We start from the raw sequence: 15758 nt of genomic DNA, 5'->3' as shown, positions 1-15758 counted from the left end.
TATGAAGACTTAAAATTCTAAATACAAACAAAATTCTAAACAACCACCTACGGCTAGGCTCTTTCATTTATCAGTAGGCATTTGTGCCTTATTTGACTTCAATGGTTGAATAGTAACTGCCGAAAGTAAAGAGTTTTTACTAGAGATGGTAAAATTTCAGATATTTCACAGCAGTCGCCATCTACTTTAGGCGGAAATTCATGAAATTTCTTGAAATTCACCAACTCTTTACTGAGCATTTTGAATTATGTAATGACCAACATAGTTTTTAACGTACCAATCTGTTAATTAACTGACTAAAAATGTTTATCATATTTAATTTGATTTTAATATTAAAAAAAGATTAGAAAATGAGTCCCAACTTTTTTTATTAATGTAAATCAATGAAAAATTTTAACAATTTGCTCGGAACAAAGGTCATCAATTTTTTTTTTAACCAAAGTTCAAAAGCCCAGTCATAGGGTGCAATCACCACTTCACGCCATAGTGTCCCACTTTTCGCCACTTATATTAAAATCACTATTTTTCGCAATTTGTGAAATAAATGAGCCACAAAGTTATTTGTATTTTTACTGCTGCTATGTATAGAATCGAAAAATAATAGTTCTTCCCTTTGGATTTACGATTTTGAGCCATTTTTTAGAGTAATATTTTAAGCAAGTGCATCGAATCCAATATTACTTACCAAATGTACTAAGTGACATCAAATTTTCATTAAGCAAAATATACCTTTTTGGATAAATAATTTGTCTATTGAATATTTAATCACAGTTGTAAAATACATAAAATTTGTATTTAGTTAATTAATATTTCATTTTATATTATTTTTCTATAAAAATTTGGCATGGCGAAAAGTGGTAATATTCTGGAATTGATTTTACCAACTGTCGCCATCTCTTGATTTCTCTTATTTTATTTCTCAAATAAAGAAGAAAATCATTTAAAGTGAGTAATAATGGATCCGTGCAGTAATAACCTTTCTAAGAGACAATCTCAAGAAGCAAAATAGCTGCCTTATAGAATCAAGTATTAAACAAGTCTTTTAGTGCACTTTTAAAAGACTTAAAGTGAGAATTTTCTGTTGAAATTCCTATAGAAGCTCTTAAGATCCTTAATAGTGCGCCACTTTACTTATATTAATCTCTCAGTGATGGAACCAGGAGCGTTATAAGCTAATAAAAAGATTTTTGGTTCTATAATGACTTACTTAGGGAATTCTATAAGACTATATTAAGAAAAAATTGCTTCTTGGGAAGCCACTTTAACACTTGGAAGGACCCTAGTGGCAGCCGCTGCCAATTTAGTTTTCAATTTAATTTTTTATAGTCAAGAATATATCATTTCGCCTGGAGGCCTGATTGAATGCGTGCAGAATTTATCTGTCTATTTTTTCGTTATAAAATTTTTAATAAAAATTAAATATTAATGTAAATATATTGCAAAAACAAAAAAACTGCACTCGGAAGGACCAAGTGGCAGTTGCTGCCATATGCATTTTATATGGGAGTTTGACGTTCTGCAGATGTAATTTTCTTGATTGTTAGTGTATAAAAGCCTTAAAAGAACAAATTGAAAGTGTTTTTGCAAATTATTGAGAAGAATTATGGGAAATATTGAATTGGGAAATATGTATGAAATATGAATAATTTTGGGAATTATTCAATTTTTCTCTTACTTCCCAAAGCTAAAAATCCATTTTGTTAAGCGAAGTTAATAGAAAATAGTTAATAGTATTAACTATTGTTCATAAAGTAGAATTTTTGCTTTGAAAAATAAGAGAAAAATTGAAACATTCAAAGGCTGCCGCATCCAAAGGCACACCACTTTCCCTGACGCCATGATTCTGATAAAGATGAAAACATCGAATGGTTAAAAATCTTTAGATACAGTACCCAAGGAGATGAAATTTCTGATTCAGACACCAGAAAAGGACTGACTAAAGCTCCGAATGTTAAAATATAATTCAAAATATCAAAATATTATGTAAAATTCGATAAGTGGCAGCGGCTGCCACTTGGTCCTTCCGTGACACTTTTAGTTAGGGTTCTACGAAGTGTTAAAGCCAAGCCAAATCTACTCGAAAATCTACCGGAAGCCTAAAGTGCAAAGTTCATATATCCGCCGCTTTAGCGCTGATTGTTCTGCAATTTCGAATTTCGGTATTCTTGATACTTCAATCGCCAACAATGTCAACAACAGTGTGCAAACATTTGCTGCAAAAAGTTAATTTTTGTGTAGTTTTGTGGAGTTTCAGGATGACAGAACGTTTGAATTGCAATTTTATAAAGATAAATGTCCATTTCATGAACTTGCTCACTTTTGTGTAACTCGTCAGTCTAAAAGTTCGAATTTCCAACGGGTTTTTAGGTAAGTTCTTTCTGATATACCTTCGAATCGGTAAAGAAAAAATCTCAACCGGAGAGAGCTCTCAAATCGGGAAGGTTATTATTAGTGAACGAGAGGAAAAAGAAACGCTGAATGTATTTTTTTTATAACACTGCATAAAATAATTGAGTTTGGACCTTTTCAAGTGGGTGGCGAGAAGTGGTTACAAATCTGGCGAAAAGTGGTGAAAAGTGGCGACGAAGTGGTTATTTTTGCATTGTTAATAAAAATCAGTTTTTTAAGTAGTCCAGAGTTAAATTATAGAACTAGGGGGAGATGGGGCTACTTTGAACAGCGGGGCTAGATTGTTATACCACTTTTTCGCCTATTTCTAAATGAATCTGGGCCTTACAATTGCTTTATTTATATCCACAATTATTTTGTCTATCCAAATTGCATCATGTTAAAACCCAGTTTAAATTAGAAATATGCGAAAAAATCGTATAACAATGTAACCCCACGGCTCAAAGTAGCCCCACCTCCCCCTATTGTTCTCACGAATCTAGAGCCAATACATCTAAGTAATTTTGTGTCAAATTTGAGTAATCTTGTAATAAGAGTTCAAAAGTTATAATAAAATTAATTCCTTTTTTTCCTAAACATGGCGATAAGTGGTTACTCCACCCTAGGCCATTGAAATTTAAGATCTATCATTTGTTTTAGAGCATTCGTAAATAAGGAATAGTGAGAAATAATTTTAGCAAAGTTTAAGCCCAATCTGATGACAAGAAATTTATTAAAGATGCTAATTTCTTCTGAGTAATTTTTATGACGAAACGTGATTAACAGCGCTTGGAATCAAAAACAAAGTAATGCAAACAAAAAACCTAATCGCTAATATATCAAATTACTGCAATGGAGTAACTGAATGCATTTACTTTACAAAATGTGGATTAATTATATAATTTGGCCTGTTGTTTGTGCAAGAGCGCTCATATATAATTCGGAATGGTCATATAAAAGGCTGCCGATGCACAAAATTCACTTGAAATTCATTTTTTGTATAATAAACAATTTTTTTGCGATGTAATGATTTTAAATTTGTGTCTATTGAATAAGACCCAAAATTGAAGTCTTTCGTATTTATGATATTTATCAATTTTGAGACTAGAACAAAAATGTGAAAATTTACTTCGTTTTCACCAGTTTGAGAAGATTTCTCTGGATATCCGCAAGTTTTCTCCTTTTGGCCAGTGACTCTCAGCCTCAATCCCAATTTCGTGAAGAAATCTTTAGAGGTGCAAATTGATCAGTGGCATTCTCTCGAAATTTCTTCGCACTTGCTCATTTGCACCATGAGCCTTTAACAGAGTGGGAAATTTCATTCACTAAATGCACTTGTCACAAAACCTCGAACCTCTTTTGAGGAAGGAATATTAGAGTAAAGCAGGTGAACCACTTATAAAACTTTCTTCCCGCTTCTCAACTTCTTGCGAAGCACAAAAGAAAGGAATTCGATTGAGTTGCAAAATACACAGTTGGTTTTTTTTATATAAAACTCTTTTTTTTTAGGAAATACCACAATATATTTTTTATTGTGATTGTTTTCCAAATAGGCACAGCAAAAAAAAATATGCCTGAAGAGACACTTCTTGGAGCACTTGAATGAATATCTCACTCACGATTTTAATTGTTACTCATTTTAATGAGTTCACCATTCACAAAAAGCACCTCCACATTTTTATTTTCTCAATTTGAAACAGAATGTCTTAGTAGAGTTAATTAATCAAGCGCGAGAGGCTGAATTCAGAAAGAAATAATAATAAAAAAAAAGAATTCCACAGAGGGAAGAAAGACACAAATGAGTTGGTGATGCAAAGAATATTGCAGGAAGTTGAATAAAGTGTTGCACATATGGAAAAATGGGTAGAGTGTTGCAGAGAGGCGATGGTTATAGCACTTGGGGAGACTACTGTACCTTCGCGAGGGTCTCACAGACACCGTTCAACACGTCCAACGCGATGGAAATGAGAGTGGCAACTGAAAGTCTCGGTTGTGAAGTTCCGGAGAACGAGAGACTCAGCTCTCGGCATAAGGTGCACGTTTAAGGGAGAGTGGGGCTACATAGGACGAGGACTACGTTGAAGTTTCTTTTTTTTTTTTTTTAAACCGAGTTGTATGTAGATGAAGGATCAAATGAAACTTAAAATGCAGGAAAACGCCTACAACTTAATTTACTGTACTTTCACTGAGGTATTAGATCAGGGCAAATTAAAGAGGTCAGGGAAGTCAGAGGGGATCTCAGTGGCGAAATAGGCAAGACCGTCGGCTCCTGGGTGGATCGATCCCTTGCTTGACTCACAGTGTTGTGAGTTCGAGTCCCGCCCGGTGGCAAAGATCTTAATATCTGATTTAGGGTGGAGAAACTACTTATCGCCATGTTTAGGAAAAAGAGGAATTAATTTTATAATAACTTTTGAACTCTTATTACAAGATAACTCAAATTTGACAGAAAACTACTTAGATGTATTGACTCTAAATTCTTGAAAACAATAGTCCTAGAATTTAACGCTGGACTACTTAAAAAACTGATTTTTATTAACAATGCAAAAATAACCACTTCGTCGCCACTTTTCACCACTTTTCGCCAGGTTTGTAACCACTTCTCGCCACCCACGTGAAAAGGTCCAAACTCGGTTATTTTAGGTAATGTTTTAAAAAGAATACATTGAGCATTATTTAACGTATTTTTTGCTTAATGAAAATTTGATAACACTTAGTATATTTTGGTAAGAAATATTGGATTAGACTAGACGCACTTGCTTAAAATATTACTCTAAAAATGCTGAAAATCGTAAATCAAAAACGAATAGTAATAATTTTTCGACTCTATACATAGCAGCAGTAAAAATACAAATAACTTCGCGACTCATTTATTTCACAAATCGCGAAAAATAGCGATTTCAATATAAGTGCCGAAAAGTGAGGCACTCTGGCGAGAAGAGGTGATTCCACCCTAGACATTTTGCACATGTAATAATAACGTAATACAATACACCACCTTCGCCCAATAACTCCGGGAGCATGGAATTAGCATCTACACCACGGAAAGGATATCTTTCTGGGCGGTCGACAATGGACTTAGCAGATTCTTCCAATATTAGATTTGGCATTGTAAAAATGATCACCTTGTAATAAAATATCTCGATACGATTAATAATAATAGGGAAGTCAGAGCCTAGTAAATAAGGTTATTTCGAAATGCACATTACTGTGTTATAATGAATTTTGGAAAATCTACCCTAGTGATTTGTCTCCGAAATAAAATCCCTTTAACATCACTTGTTTTCTCACGATAAGTGTCTCGGCTAAAATGGAAAATTAGCCAGGCTTTCAATTTCGATTCGAAATGTTCTTACAAATGGGCATTTAAAAAAAGTAAGTTGACTTTTTAACATGTGGAAAGAAATTCCATATTTTACTCCACTGGTAAAAACAACAAAAACGATAGAACAGGACCTTGGAGGTCGTGAGCCTTGAGTGTCCATCGTAATCCATATATTGATAAGAACACGTAACAATGGAATTACAAAGAACGATCAGTGAAAAGACATTATTTTGGTTCAAATATTCGGATTGGTATCTAAATCTGATTAAGTTCTGTACTTCATTGCGGTCAAATATAAAATTATGACGTCATGTCACGCAGTCTTTCCAAGGTTTTAAACCGGATAACAAATCGATTAGTTCTAAATTTGTGTCCAGTTACTTATAGGCCAGTTACCTAGTTATAAATCTACATCTTTTGAAATAAAGTTTTCTCTTTATACACTGTTAAACTGTGACTTTTGACTTTTTGTCATAAAAAGTATAATCATTTAGAAAAAACAAATATCTTAAAAGGTAAAATCGTAAACTTACAGTTTTTTGAGTAATTAGGAACGAATGTTTATATGATGATTCTTTTTCGACGAAAATATTTAATATCGGATATAAGATCAATTCTGGAGTGACATTCTCACCGCAGTGTCACATATAAGATTAATATTAATATTAAGAAAAGCCAGAAAGAGAGGTGTATAGTATTCAAAATTTCAAATGAGATATCATGTGTGTTAGAAAGAGTACACTCTAGTGGAGTAATACGATGAGTAAAGATATTATTGTTCGTATTAATTGCTTTCTGAATTCGAGCAATTTTCCATACGTGCCAACTCTGATTCGGTCAGTTTTTGAGCGAAACGCGAGAGAGAGGCAAGATAAAACACTTGCTATCCTTTTTTGCCATTCTCGTAGTTCAGAAATTAATCTTAATATTAATCTTATATGTGACATGGTCATCAGTATCTTAATTAAATTCCTAGACTGATTCTCCAGAATGAATGACCTAACGACAACACACTTCAATGAGATCTTCCTATGTAAATTTAAATAACGCTTTAAGATTTTAAACAAAATTGATTAATTTAAATACTAGAGCTATTTTTTCCTGAAATAAATATAATAAAGGACCAATACTTCATTACTTTCTGTAAAGAGTATTTCGTTATGAAACTTTTCTTGGCGTTTGGAAAAATTATAAAACTTAGTTACAATGCTGCCCCGGTGGCCCCTATAGCACAACGACGCTACTGAAAGAATGTGAGGTAAGGAGATGGAAGCTCTCGCAAAGAAATGGAACTTTCACGATATACTGATGAATTTTGGCCAGAAACTTTCATGTTGTCTCACTCAGGCACTCGCGATCATCGCATTAAGATCAGCAAACAAGGTATTTCATTTGATGTTTTTTTTCAACGATCTTTAAACAGCAAATATTTTCTCTCCATCAGAGAGAATTGAGAGAAAATTAACCATGGGCGTCGTTTCGAGTGCTAATTTGGTAAGATAATTTCTCTCTTTTTCTCTCTCTGGGTTTCAGGAGCACAAAATATTGCCAAGAGTTTGGCCCGAAAAAAAAAAGACAGAATGAGAATTTTTAATAACATTACGAACATTACCATATAACTCATGCGTGAAGCACTATGACTTGCGTGTTCTGTGAACCACAACATTGACCAGTTGCGTTTCTGGGAGATCCATAGTGTTCGTCCGGAGGAAATTCCACAACACAGTATTGCATTTTGGAGCTTCTTCTCCCCCAGTTTTGTTCAGCATCATTTGATCCCCTCTCTTCTCGCGGAAACCACCTCACCGGAAGTCCATACAACTCAACTCACTTCACGTTTATTTGCATCCCCCTTCAATGGGATTTCATTTTTCAGTGGAACTGTGTTCACTGGATGAGGGATTTTTTTTTGTGATGAAGACTAGAAAAAAAAAAACAGAGGTGTTAACTCTCAGTGTGAATGAAACAATCATGAAAGTTTTGAAAAATATAATCGATGCTCTAAAAAAGAGAGTTCAATTTGAGTTCAAAGAGGTCATTGTCTTTCTAACACTTTTTAATATCTCGGCCAATACATTAAGTATTTATTAAGAACTTAATAAGTTCTTAATTCAATGACTTAATTTTAAGGATTTGTGGAATACCCTACCACTTAAAACATATTTGAAAATGAGACATACGTCAGCGCTTTATGGAGAATCGTGAAAATAAAATAGCACGATTAAGCCTTAATACTAAGTACTTAATTAAAGACTTATAAATAAATAGAAAATTAAAAAATAGGTAAACAATTCCACCGGCCGACTTAAGGGCACTTTTCCTTATTTTCAATATATATTTATTTAAAGAATATTGACAAAGTACGTCAAATATCACTAGTTTTATCTAAAATATACTTTAATTAAGGACTTACTAAGGACTAATTTTATGCACTTGAACGAAACTCTTATTCTTTATAATCCCTTACCTTGTGTTATGCGAGATATTCTAACTTTCTTAGAGAAATTAAGTTTATCCGTAGGGTGGAATCACCACTTCTCGCCAGTGTCCCACTTCTCGCCACCTATATTGAAATCGCTATTTTTCACGATTTATGAAATAAATGAGGCGCAAAGTTACTTGAATTTTTATTGCTGCTACGTATAGAGTCGAAAAACACTAATTTTTTGTTTTGAATTTAAATGATTAGGCATTTTTTAGAGGAATATTTTAGCAAGTGCATCGCATACAATATTTCTCACCAAATACAGTAAGTGTCACGAAACTTTTATCGTAGAAAATTTAATTTTTGAATAAATAATTTGCCTATTGAACATTTACTTACATTCGGCGAATACATAAAATTTGTATTTAGTTAGTTAATATTTAATTTTATATTATTTTTATGTAAAAATGAGCCATGGCGGAAAGTGGTAATATTCTAAAATTGATTCACCACCTGTCGCTATATTACTTTTTAATAGTTGAATAACTTCACTTCATAGATTCTCAGTTGTCAAATCTGCTTTATTTACTTTCTGTAATAGTCAAATAGTTTGATTTCTCAAGTAAAAGTGAAGAAAAATCATTTAATAAGAATAATAATAAGGTGAACATGAGGAAAAAGAAATGCTGAATGTATTCTTTGCATAATATTGCTTAAAATAATCGAGTTTGAACTTTTCCAAGTGGGTGGCAAGAAGTGGTTACAAATCTGGCGAAAAGTGGTAAAAAGTGGTCAAATTTGAGTTATCTGGTAATAAGGGGTTAAAAGTTATAATACAATTAATTTCACTTTTTCCTAAAAGTGGCGATAAGTGGTTACTCCACCCTACTCGTTATAAAAGAATTTTGCTACAAAGTGTACTAAAGATAAAGCAATGCAACATAAATGAATAATTTTGTATAGATATTGAAAATGAGTCAAGGATTTTTTTTCTAAATCATCTAGGAGAAAACTTTCGGGCTTCGCACACATTCTAGCTCCGAACACTTCATTTTTTCCAATATTCCTTCAATGAATCTGAACTAGTAGCAAATTATTTTAATATCCAGTCTTAATTCACAGATTTCCTGAAAAAAAATTAAAATTCATTCAAGTAATATGCAAAAATATGAAGTGTTTAAACCAGGGGGTTGCTTGAAATTTGAAGTCACTTTCTCATACTTCGATTTAAATTTATATGGGATTTTTTTTGCACTCGCTACCGTAATGCTAAATATTTAAAAAGTGAGAAGTTTTTCCGTATTATAAGATACCTTTCCGTATGGAGGGATAAATATACTAAACTTTTGTTTAAATAAATTTTTACCTCGGAGCACTGTGAGCTGAGTCCCAGATCAATTTAGGAATTGGTTTCAAATAGCTCCATATAAAGGCCAACTTGTTTAAAGCCAAGGTATATGCGAAGCCTCGAAGCCTTCCCTTCCTCTTTTGATCCCAAAAAACAGACAGGCTAGCCACCTGCCGTTTTTTTTTTCTTCAAAAAATCGAAAATCTATTCTAATGGCTCTGGCATCCGGCACACCTTTTAGATCAGGAAAATTTCATGTAATCGAAATTCACACCTCTTTCTTTCTCAAATCTTTCGCATATGTCTATCCCACTCTTTCGGACTCTTCTTCTTTTAAACATCAGACCAAATTAAATTTAGTTGAATCTAATTTTGAGCGGAAAGAATAAGATAGACATATATGTAAAACGAGTGAGAAAGAAAGTAATGTGAATTTTGGTATCATGAAATTTTCCTAATTTAAAAGGTGTGCCAGATGCATAAAAGTCGTAATTCCGTATGAAATCAACTAAGAATGCTAGAAATGAGTCTAGAAAACGAATCCAATTTCAGCATCTGTTAAAATCGGATAAAGGCATTACAAAAGCAATTGATCCAAGCTTTTGTAATGCCTTGACTGCCTTTCTTCTCTTTCCTTTCGTTTTATTTTTCTTGTCCTTTTTAATTATATTGTAGTATCTCCTCCCTGGCTTATACAACCTGAGAAGGAGCATTTCCACCGTTTGGTTCCGGAATAGGTTGGGCACCAACGCTAAGACGGCGGTGGACGCATAAGCTTCTTGCCAGTTATTATGCCTCTAATGGCCTCTACACACTAGAGAATTTTATGTCCATATTAAAGCAAATTCCCTACGGTTGAGTAGGAAAAACTCTGCAATATGGACATAAATTTCTCTAGTGTGTAGAGGCCATAAGAGACGCACGGTTTTAAAGGTAGTTCGATTTTAAATAAATAAATAAGATAAATAAATAAAATTTAACCCAAAAAAACAGATAGGCTAACTCCTTTCCGTTATGTAGAAAAAAAATAGAATCATCCGAAGGTATAGCGTGCTTTCCCTTACAACGCGTATCGTATTTATGATTCATATAAAAATTTGTCTTTAGGTAAAAAAAAATGTAATGGTAAAAATTTTGAAATTCTAGACAACCCGGAATACCGGATAAACTAATTTAGAAGTCAGAAGTTTGATAATTTCATTAAAATTGATTTTTCGGGAATTCCGAGTTGCCCGGAATTTCAAATGTTACCCTAATTAAATAATGAAATTTAGCCTTACGGAATAATTTTTTATAACATAAATAAATTGGAAACTTTTAATTAACAATTATTTCCCTTCCCCAGGAAAATAATTGTCTTAGCACCAAAAACATAAATCTAAATTCTCTTTTGCGCATTTTAATGCATGGTAAAAATGCTCAGTGATAAAAATTTTGCAGAAGTTTATGAAAATTTTAATAATTTTCAATGATACTTCTTTCACGGGTGTTTGTGTTACTTCTTGTAAAACCCATAGAGAAAATTGGTGTCTAAAAAGCAGAACATAAACATAGTTTTTTTGTCATTAACAACCTGATGGTTCTCCCTCATTCTCGTGATTTTGTTGAACCTTCAACTCTAAGTCACGCCAGAATGTCTGAAGCATTTGCTGGTTCGATAGTCTTCAGCGGAGGTTCAAAGAAAAAGGCTACTCGAAAAGGAGGGTGCCAGAGAAATCAATATTGGATGAGTCAGATGGTCTTATGTGAGCATAAGCACCTGTTTTTACGTGCGCGCAGAAGCTGAACCATTCAATGATTGCTCACCCGCATAGCGACCACCAGAATTCGTGTCCGGAAATGGGGAATAATTGAATTTTATCTCTTTTCCAGTACCTATTCTTTGGCCAAAGAACCCGCAATGTCAATGTCAGCGAACCAAAAAAAAAACACAATAAACTCGACATTTATATCCTAATTTAAGCACTTTGCATTTAGCCGACAATAATACAGGTACTTTGCTATAGAAAGACCACTTTCAGGAGATGGATATCAATCTTCAATGTGCAACAATGAATATATTGTTTAACTTGTGTTATTTCTCTGAATGTACACACACGACTTCTTACTATCTCCCTTGATCGACTTTCACAGAGTGGTTAGATGCAATTAAGACCAAACTGAGAGAATTTTCTTGACAAAATTGATCCATTAAATAATCGATTTTATTTATAATGGAAAATGCCATTGGAAGATTGAAATAGAAGAGGAAGAAATGGTGAAATTTTCTCTTAATCTACCCAACACATATACTTCCTCTCTCTCTCTCTGTTTGCCTTTCAGCACATCGCAATAAATTCTCCAATGTCCAGACAAAGTGATTATTTATCGATTGAAGTCAATTGCACCAGAGAGGCAGTCAATTCATCTTATATCACTCCGCACTACTCCTCCATCCGCCAATTCAAGAGAAAGGGAATGAGAGGAGGCTCTTGATATAGTAAACGAATGAGCTCAATGGATGGCTAGACGACGAACCTGCTTTTCAGTACATTGAGAATAAGAGTTGTCGTGACTCGTGATGCAAAAATGTTGATAATTAATTATGATTTTATAGTTAATATTAATAATAAAAACTGTTTTCACATTTTAACAAAAAAAAAACACTTTTCAAATAAAATTAAAAAAGGCAGACTACTGTGCAATTTTGTGGGGACCCATATTATTATCACATTAACTTGTAGATTATAAAATTTAGTTGACTTAGTCAGGCCCATCTTAAGACCGCAGTACAACAAAAAAATAAAAAAAATTACGAAATTAGATTTAAATTAGAACCTTTCTTGCAATTTAGCTTGAATTTAAATAAAAGAAAATCAAATATCAAACAATTTTACACGACATTTCCCGTAGGAAACAGAAAAGGTGTGAAAAATCAAATAAAAAAAACTAGGTCGAGTAAAAAGTTCTAAAAGCGACACCTATAAACAATTGGAAGAATTTTATAAATCAAAGTCAGATATTTATGGCTCCGGCACACCTTTTAGATCAGGAAAATTTCATGAAATTGAAATTCGCATCCCTTTCTTTCTCACATGTTTTGCATATGTTTATCTCATTCTCTCGCACTCTTCTTCTTCTCTTAAACATCAATCCAAATTCAATTTAGCTCAATCGAATTTGTAATGCGAAAGAATGAGATAGTCATATGCAAAACATGTGAGAAAGAAAGGGTTTCGAATATCGACTTCATGAAATTTTTCGAGGGGTAACTCATTTCGGGGAACTCGAGCCAATCTGGCTGGGGAACCCATACATTTTTTTCAGGAAACCCGGGGAACCCATACATTTTTTTGGGAACCCGAGCCAATATGATTGATTATGAATTACCCCTTGAAATTTTTCTGATCTAAAAGGTGTGCCGGAGCCATTAGAAATAATTTTTAAAATCAATTTATACCAAATTTTTTGGTTAAAAAAAATTGGTTTTGAATTATTTATTGTCTTTATCATGTCCTTTTTTATAAAACCCTATGTCGGTAAAAAAACGTAGAAATTAAAAAAAACTAAATCATATCTTTGTCAACAATATTTTAATATTTTTATGAATTATTCAATAATCAAATTTGATATTTACCATCTATTTCTATAAATAAATCTAATGCCCAATCTGAAACAACCATAAATTAATACGTTAATAAATTCCTCATTTTATATTTGTAATTAAAAAGTTATATAAAATCAAATAAACTATTTGAAAATACGTTTAAGACTTTGAGAATTTAACACAAAGGCTAAATGTTTCTATCTTATTAAATTTTATTATTTTTTCAAACCCAATTAATCACAAACTCTAAAATACATAAAAATAATTATAATTTAGGTTTTCAGAAAAAATCATTTGTTGATGGATCTCCAATTTGTCCCAAAAAAATTTTAAAAAAACTAAAATTTAAGAAATAAGGAAAATTTACAATTCTTGAACAGTTTTTAAAGATGCAAACTCATGTATATGTTTAAAAAAGGTGTGGCAAAGCGTCCGAGGCTTTGCGAGCTGCTCGAATTCCCGAGAAAGAGCTCTACCTTATATTCCTTTTCGCAAATTTTTCTGGTGCATATAAAATTATTGTCGAATTAAATTTGTCTATAAATCACCTCAAAACTAGCTCGAAATTGAAAATTGTTCAAGAAGAGGGCTTCAAAAATCATTAACCTTTTAATTAACGAAATGAACAAAACGAGCGAAAATAAGGCCTTTGACCTTGAATAATTCAAGACGGCGAATTAACCGGTGAAAGATGTCTGAGGACGAAATGTTCAGCTGGACCATCTACATAACATACCCGAAAATAATTGAAATCGCTAGGGCCAATTTTTTGCAATGTTAGAAAAACCTCATTTTTTATGTATTTTAGGGGATAGGAGATGCATGAAGGGGAAGGGGGAAAGACTAAAGAGATTACTTTCGAGGCAACGTCATTTGAGCAGGGGTCATCGAAGACTGGAAGTTGATATCTCTTACCGTTTAAATTTTGTATGGGTCAAAAGACTGAAAAAGTGCGAAAAACAGTATTTTCAAAATAAATCTATTACCATTACTTTCCCGATCCATCACCGATTATGACTAATGCAGTCGGGTTCAGAATTAAAAGATCTTTCAAAAATGTCCAAATTTAACCAAATCCCTTGAAAATTAGGCCGTCCAGGTTGGTTGACCTTTGACCTTGAATAATTCAAGATGGCGAATTTTCCGGTAAAAAGTGTCTAAGGACGAAATGTTCAGCTCGACTAACTAAAAAATATACCCCAAAATCATTGAAATCGCTAGGGCCAATTTTTTGCAATGTCAAAAAACATGTTTTTGGTGGTGATAGAAGGGGTGGGGGGTACTTTGGGTAAGTTAGTTCGCTAGAGCATGCTGACTTGTGGGGGGGTCACCGAAGACCGGAAGTCAATATCTCTTACCGTTATCTGCGATGATTTTTTTTAATTCCTTGAATACTCAAAGGTTCCATAGTTCCGTGAGGTATCTCCAGGTTACCAAGGATTCCTAACACTTCCATAGGTTTTCCCCGGATATGTCAGGATTCCCGGATAACTTTCCGAATATTTCACAACCTCTCGAAAATTCTAGGGTTAGGGTAAAATGAGATAATTTAGAACCATTTACAATTTGGAACATTTGAGAATTTCTTACTGTTTCATATGAGCAAAAGGAAAACGAAGACCGCGATATAGAAGAAAAAGACGATTAATAAATTGAACAGCTTTTATCGCGATTTTTTTTTGCATCTCTAAAACAGTGGGAAATTTCGGAATTCCAATTTGTAAATGATTCCAAATTACCTCATCACTTTACTCTATCAAGAATTATTATTCTAAGTTACACATCTTAACATTACACAAAATTTATATTACACATTTTTAAATTACACAAAGTTCATAATTTGTGTAATTTGACAACAATAATCGTATTAAAAAGCATACCAACCCTGAGAAAAAAAGAGGGTGTGATTAACATTTTTTCCTCAGAACTTTAACAGTTTTTAGGTTTAAAAATATATCAACATTTTTTAATGCTAATTTTACACCTTATTAAGGGTAAAATTTAAATGAAAAAGAGTACCTTTAACCCCTAATACACCTTATAAGGGTAATATTTACACCGTTTTCGGATCAATACTGCAGGGTAAAATTAACATTTCCGGAATGTTATTTTAACTTTTTCGGATTTCTCTCAGTGGACGATTGTCCTTGTAATCTTTTTTCTACTCTACGATAAGTGGTTCCTTAAATTAAATTTGTAGAAGGAAAGTTTTTCTCTCTAATCTATGAAAGTGTAAATTGCAAATTTGCAACTCAGTTCAGAGAAGGAAAAGTACACACGCACGGTGGACGATGAGTGAAGAAAAAGACTACGAGCTAGTGCAAAAGATTATTGCTTAATCTGATCTTGGAACTCATGACAGGGAATCTCTCTAGTGAATCTTATTCTCAGCCCCTGACGATGCCAGATCACATTATGGGCAATAAAATAGGCAAAATTGATACATCGATAGTGAGGATTTATTTAATCGAAATGATAGTGATTAATGGATGAAAATCCCTGCCAGACAATCTCTAGTACAAGAGTGATAGTTGGTTCACAATTAGCTCCATGAGTGCATCAAAACAGCAGCTAATTGGATTCAACTCTTGCTTGTGAAGAATAACTCAAGAATTGCGTTTTTGTATCTCCTCTTGCCCATCATCTTCTTCATCAGAAAGATGATGGCAGAAAAAGAAAGAAAATA

At 33.1% G+C, this 15758-nt stretch overlaps 1 protein-coding gene across 4 annotated transcripts in view; it reads right to left on the bottom strand.

Moving 5' to 3' along the window:
* Positions 1–4378, bottom strand: part of LOC129806406 (uncharacterized) — a 92760-nt gene extending 88382 nt beyond the window's left edge. The window contains exons 1-2 of one of the 4 annotated variants that reach the window (XM_055854968.1): positions 4304–4364; positions 3518–4125 (exon numbers count right to left, since the gene is read on the bottom strand). The gene's annotated coding sequence lies outside the window, so the exon portion shown is untranslated. Of the gene's footprint in view, positions 1–3517 lie in introns of all 4 variants that reach the window. The other 3 variants (XM_055854971.1, XM_055854967.1, XM_055854969.1) reach the window with 3 other exon arrangements.
* Between the last annotated feature and the right edge of the window lie 11380 nt (positions 4379–15758).

The sequence above is a fragment of the Phlebotomus papatasi genome, chromosome 3 (genome assembly GCF_024763615.1).
Source record: "Phlebotomus papatasi isolate M1 chromosome 3, Ppap_2.1, whole genome shotgun sequence".
Lineage (NCBI taxonomy): Eukaryota > Metazoa > Arthropoda > Insecta > Diptera > Psychodidae > Phlebotomus > Phlebotomus papatasi.
The sequence above is the reverse complement of the archived record's forward strand: the minus strand, read 5'-3'. Positions and strand labels throughout refer to the sequence as shown.